The 6,453-nt window shown below is 40.5% G+C and overlaps 1 non-coding gene across 1 annotated transcript; it reads right to left on the bottom strand.

Moving 5' to 3' along the window:
- Positions 1-494: 494 nt before the first annotated feature.
- Positions 495-602, bottom strand: LOC112713834 (small nucleolar RNA R71). Its single transcript, XR_003158794.1, has one exon. It is a non-coding gene; the product is annotated as a small nucleolar RNA R71 (small nucleolar RNA).
- Positions 603-6,453: the final 5,851 nt, after the last annotated feature.

Genomic DNA, 6,453 nt, shown 5'->3' with positions numbered 1-6,453 from the left:
GAACCTGAAAGGACTCTGAAGAAGAAGCTAAGAAAAGCTAAAGCACAACAATCCAAAAAAAACCTTACAGAGAATCTCGAAAAAGAAGGAGACATAGCCAAACCCAATAACAATGGTGGAGGCGCAAGGAGGATGCTTGGTGATTATACTACACCTACTTCCAATTTTTATAGAAGAAGCATCTCAATCCCTGCCATTGGAGCAAACAATTTTGAGCTAAAGCCTCAACTAGTTGCTCTAAGCAACAGAACTGCAAGTTTCATGGACTTCAATCAAAAGATCTCTATCAGTTCTTAACTGAATTTTTATAGATATGTGATACTGTTAAGACTAATGGAGTAGATCCTGAAGTCTACAAGCTCATGCTTTTTCCTTTTGTTGTAAGACACAGAGCTAGAACATGGTTGGACTCACAACCTAAAGATAGCCTAGACTCTTGGGATAAGCTGGTCACAGCCTTCTTGGCCAAGTTCTTTCCTCCTCAAAAGCTGAGCAAGCTTAGAGTGGATGTTCATACCTTCAAGAAAAAAGATGGTGAATCCTTCTATGAAGCTTGGGAAAGATACAAGCAATTGACCAAAAAGTGTCCTTCTGACATGCTTTCAGGGTGGACCATTTTAGATATATTCTATGATGGTCTATCTGATCTTTTTAAGATGTCACTGGACCATTCTGCAGGTGGATCCATTCACCTAAAGAAAACGCCTGCAGAAGCTCAAGAACTCATTGACATCGTTGCAAATAACCAATTCATGTACACCTCTGAGAGAAATCCTGTGAGTAATGGGACACCTCCGAGGAAGGGAGTTCTTGAAATTGATGCTCTGAATGCCATATTGGCTCAGAACAAAATGTTGACTCAGCAAGTCAACATGAATTCTTAGAGTCTGAATGGATGGTAAAATGCATCCAACAGTACTAAAGAAGCATCTTCTGAAGAAGAAGCTTATGATCCTGAGAACCCTGCAATGGCAGAGGTGAATTACATGGGTGAACCCTATGGGAACACCTATAGTTCCTCATGGAGAAATCATCCAAATTTCTCATGGAAGGATCAACAAAAGCCCCAACAAGGCTTTAATAATGGTGGAAGAACAGGTTTAGCAATAGCAAGCCTTTTCTATTATCTTCTCAGCAACAGACAGAGAATTATGAGCAGAGCCCTTCTAGCTTAGCAAATATAGTCTATGATCTGTCTAAGGCCACTTTAAGTTTCATGAGTGAAACAAGGTCTTCCGTAAGAAATTTGGAGGTACAAGTGGGTCATTTGAGTAAGAAAATCACTGAAACTCCTCCTAGTACTCTCCCAAGCAATATAGAAGAGAATAAAAAAGAGAGTGCAAGGCCATTGATATTATCAATATGGCCAAATCCAAAGAGGAAGGGGAGGACGTGAATCCCAATGAGGAAAACCTCATGGGATGTCCTCCAGACAGAAGGGAGTTCCCTATTGGGGACCTAAAGGAATCTGAGGCTCATATAGAGACCATAGAGATTCCATTAAACTTCCTTCTGCCATTTATGAGCTCTGAGAACTATTCTTCCTCTGAAGAGGATAAAGATGTAACTGAAGAGCAAGTTTCTCAATATCTAGGAGCCATCATGAAGCTGAATGCCAAGTTGTTTGGTAATGAGACTTGGAAAGGTGAACCTCTCTTGCTCATTAGTGAACTAGATACATGGGTTTAGCAAACTCTACCTCAAAAGAAACAAGATCCTGGTAAATTCTTAATACCATGTACCATAGGCACCATGACCTTTGAGAAGGCTCTATGTGACCTGGGGTCAGGTATAAATCTTATGCCACTCTCTGTAATGGAGAAGTTGGGGATCTTTGAGGTACAAGCTGTAAGAATCTCATTAGAGGTGGCAGACAAGTCAATAAAACAAGCTTATGGATTAGTAGAGGATGTGTTAGTGAAGGTTAAAGACCTTTACATCCCTGCTGATTTCATAATCTTAGACACTGGAAAGGATGAGAATGAATGCATCATCCTTGGAAGACCCTTCCTAGCCACAGCAGGAGCTGTGATTGATGTTGACAGAGGAGAGCTAGTCCTTCAATTGAATGGGGACTACCTTGTGTTTAAAGCTCAAGGATCTTCCTCTACAACCATGGAAAAGAGGCACGATAAGCTTCTCTCAATACAGAGTCAAACAAAGCTCTCACAGTCAAACTCTAAGTTTAGTGTTGGGAGGCCACAACCAAACTCTAAGTTTGGTGTTGAACCCCCACATTCAAACTCTAAGTTTGGTGTTGGGGATCCCAACAATGCTCTTAACATCTGTGAAGCTCCATGAGAGCTCACTGTCAAGCTATTGACATTAAAAAAGTGCTTATTGGGAGGCAACCCAATTTTTGTTTATCTATATTTCTATTGTTCTTTTATGTTTTATTAGGTTTATGATCATGTGGAGTCACAAAACAATTGCAAAAATTAAAAACAGAATCAAAAACAGCAGAAGAAAAAACACACCCTGGAGGAAGAGCTTACTGGCATTTAAACGCTAGTAAGGAGCATCTGGCTGGCGTTTAACGCCAGAACAGAGCATGAAGCTAGCATTGAATGCCAGAAACAAGCAGCGGTCTGGCGTTTAAATGCCAGGATTGCATGCTGAGGAAAGTTGGTGTTAAACGCCAGAAACAAGCACCAAGCTGGCGTTTAACGCCAGAAACAAGAATTAGTCTGGCGTTAAATGCTAGGATTGCATACAGAGGGCGTTTTACATGCCTAAAGGGTGCAGGGATGAGAAAACCTTGACACCTCAGGATCTGTGTATCCCATAGGATCACTTCAGGATCTGTGGACCCCATAGGATCCCCACCTACCTTCTCCCTCTCTCTCACACCTTTTCATAACACTCTTCCCCAAACATCATTCACCAATCACCTCAATCACTCTTCTCCATCACCTCTTCACCACTCACATCCATCCACTCTTCCTCATAAACCCCACCTACCTTCAAATTCAAAATCTCTTTCCCACCTAAACCCAGCCTAAATGACTGAACCTAAACCCCTCTCCCTCCACTATATAAACCTCTCCTTCCTTTTTTCATTTTCACACAGCACTACCCTCTCTTCTCCCTCTTGGCTGAAACCTACACCACTCTCCCTCTCCTCCATCTCTTCTTCTTCTTCATCTATTCTTTCTTCTTTTGCTCGAGGACGAGCAACATTCTAAGTTTAGTATGGTAAAAGCATAGCTTTTTTGTTTTTCCATAACCATTGATGGCACCTAAGGCCAAAGAAACCTCAAGAAAGAAGAAAGGGAAGACAATTGCTTCCACCTCTGAGTCATGGGAGATAGAGAGATTCATCTCAAAAGCCTATCAAGACCACTTCTATGAAGTTGTAGCCAAGAAAAAGGTGATCCCTGAGGTCCTTTTCATGCTCAAGAAAAATGAGTATCCAAAGATCCGACATGAGATCCGAAGAAGAGGTTGGGAAGTTCTCACTAACCCCATTCAACAAGTCAAAATCTTAATGGTTCAAGAGTTTTATGCCAATGCATGGATCACTAGGAACCATGATCAAAGTATGAACCCGAATCCAAAGAATTATCTTACAATGGTTCGGGGAAAATGCTTAGATTTCAGTCCGGAAAATGTAAGGTTGGCATTCAACTTGCCTATGATGCAAGAAGATGCATGCCCCTACACTAGAAGGGTCAGCTTTGATCAAAGGTTGGACCAAGTCCTCATGGATATATGTGTGGAAGGAGCTCAATGGAAAAGAGACTCAAAAAGGCAAGCCGATTCAATTGAAAAGACTGGATCTTAAGCCTGTGGCTAGAGGATGGTTGGAGTTCATCCAACGTTCCATCATCCCCACTAGCAACCGATCCGAAGTAATTGTGGATCGGGCCATTATGATCCATAGCATCATGATTGGAGAGGAAGTAGAAGTTCATGAAGTCATCTCTCTAGAACTCTACAAAGTAGTCGAAAAGCCCTCCACCTTGGCAAGGCTAGCTTTTTCTCATCTCATTTGCCATCTATGCTACTTTGCTGGAGTTGTCATAGAAGGAGACATCCTCATTAAAGAGGACAAGCCCATCACTAAGAAAATGATGGGGCAAACAAGAGAGCCCATTCATGGATCTCAAGAGACGCATGAGGAAGCTCATCATCAAGAAATCCCTGAGATGCCTTAAGGGATGCATTTTCCTCCAAACAACTATTGGGAACAACTCAACACTTCTCTAGAAGGATTGAGTCATGACATGAACTAATTAAGGGTGGAACACCAAGAGCACTCCATCATTCTCAATGAGATTAGAGAAGATCAAAGAGCTATGAGGGAGGAGCAACAAAGGCAAGGAAGAGACATAGAGGAGCTCAAGAACACCATTTGTCCTTCAAGAAGAAAGCGCCACCATCACTAAGGTGGACTCATTCCTTAACTTCGTTGTTCTTATCTCTCTGTTTTTCGGGTTATGAACTTCATGTTTGCCTATGTCTGTGTCTTTACTACATGATCATTAGTATTTAGTAACTATGTCTTAAGGCTATGAATAATTCCATGAATCCTTCACCTTTCTTAAATGAAAAATGTTTCTAATACAAAAGAACAAGAAGTACATGAGTTTCGAAATTGTCCTTGAAATTAGTTTAATTATATTGATGTGGTGACAATACTTTTTGTTTTCTGAATGAATGCTTGAACAGTGTATATTTTTGATCTTGTTATTTATGAATGTTAAAATTGTTGGCTCTTGAAAGAATGATAAAAAAGAAAAATGTTATTGATGATCTGAAAAATAAAAAAAAATTATTCTTGAAGCAAGAAAAAGCAGTGAAGAACAAAGCTTGCGAAAAAAAAGTGGCAAAAAAAATATAAAAGAAAAAGAAAAAGCAAGCAGAAAAAGACAATAGCCCTTAAAACCAAAAGGCAAGGGTAAAAAAGATCCAAAGGCTTTGATCATCAATGGATAGGAGGGCCAAAGGAAATTTATACGCTTTTTGGCATTGTTTTTAGGTAGTTTTTAGTAAGTTCAAGCTACTTTTAGGGATGTTTTCATTAGTTTTTATGTTAAATTCACATTTCTGGACTTTACTATGAGTTTGTGTGTTTTTCTGTAATTTCAGGTAATTTCTGGCTGAAATTGAGGGACTTGAGCAAAACTCTGATAGGAGGCTGACAAAGGACTGCTGATGCTGTTAGAATCTGACCTCCCTGCACTCGAAATAGATTTTCTGGAGCTACAGAACTCTAAATAGTGCGCTCTTACCGGCGTTGGAAAGTAGACATCCAGAGCTTTCCAGCAATAGATAATAGTTCATACTTTATTCGGGAATTAACGACGTAAACTGGCGCTCAACGCCAGTTCCATGTTGCTGTCTGGAGTAAAACGCCATAAACACGTCACGACTCGGAGTTGAACGCCCAAAACACGTTACAACTTGGCGTTCAACTCCAAAAGAAGCCTCAGCTCGTGGATCGATCAAGCTCAGCCCAAACACACACCAAGTGGGCCCCGGAAGTGGATTTATGCATCAATTACTTACTCATGTAAACCCTAGTAGCTAGTCTAGTATAAATAGGATAATTTACTATTGTATTAGACATCTTTGGTCTCAGTTTTATTTTATTCTTCATCTGAGGAGACTATTGATCACGTTTTGGGGGGCTGGCCATTCAGCCATGCCTGAACCTTTCACTTATGTATTTTCAACGGTGGAGTTTCTACACACCATAGATTAAGGGTGTGGAGCTCTGCTGTACCTCAAGTTTCAATGCAATTACTATTATTTTCTATCCAATTCGAATTATTCCTATTCTAAGATATTCGTTGCACTTCAACTTGATGAATGTGATGATCCGTGACACTCATCATCATTCTCACGTATGAACGCGCGTGATTGACAACCACTTCCGTTCTACCCTAGACCGGGCGTATATCTCTTGGATTCCTTAAACAGAATCTTCGTGGTATAAGCTAGAATTGATGGCGGCATTCATGGGAATCCGGAAGGTCTAACCTTGTCTGTGGTATTCCGAGTAGGATTTCGGAATTGAATGACTGTGACGAGCTTCAAACTACTGAAGGCTGGGCATTAGTGATAGACGCAAAAGAATCAAGGGATTCTACTCCAACCTGATTGAGAACCGACAGATGATTAACCGTGCTGTGACAAAGCATTTGGACCTTTTTCACTGAGAGGATGGGATGTAGCTATTGACAACGGTGATGCCCTACATACAGCTTGCCATAGAAGGGAGTGATAAAATTGGATAAAAGCAGTAGGAAAGCAGAGATTCAGGAGGAGCACAACATCTCTATACGCCTATCTGAAATCCCCATCATTGGATTACATGAGTAACTTTATCTTTATTTTATGTTTATTATTTATTAATTTTCGAAAATCCATAATCAATTACTATCCGCCTGACTGAGATTTACAAGATGACCATAGCTTGCTTCATACCAACAATCTCTGTGGAATCGA

This window comes from Arachis hypogaea, chromosome 9 (genome assembly GCF_003086295.3).
Source record: "Arachis hypogaea cultivar Tifrunner chromosome 9, arahy.Tifrunner.gnm2.J5K5, whole genome shotgun sequence".
Lineage (NCBI taxonomy): Eukaryota > Viridiplantae > Streptophyta > Magnoliopsida > Fabales > Fabaceae > Arachis > Arachis hypogaea.
Note: the sequence above shows the minus strand (reverse complement) of the source record. Positions and strands in the feature narration are given on the sequence as shown.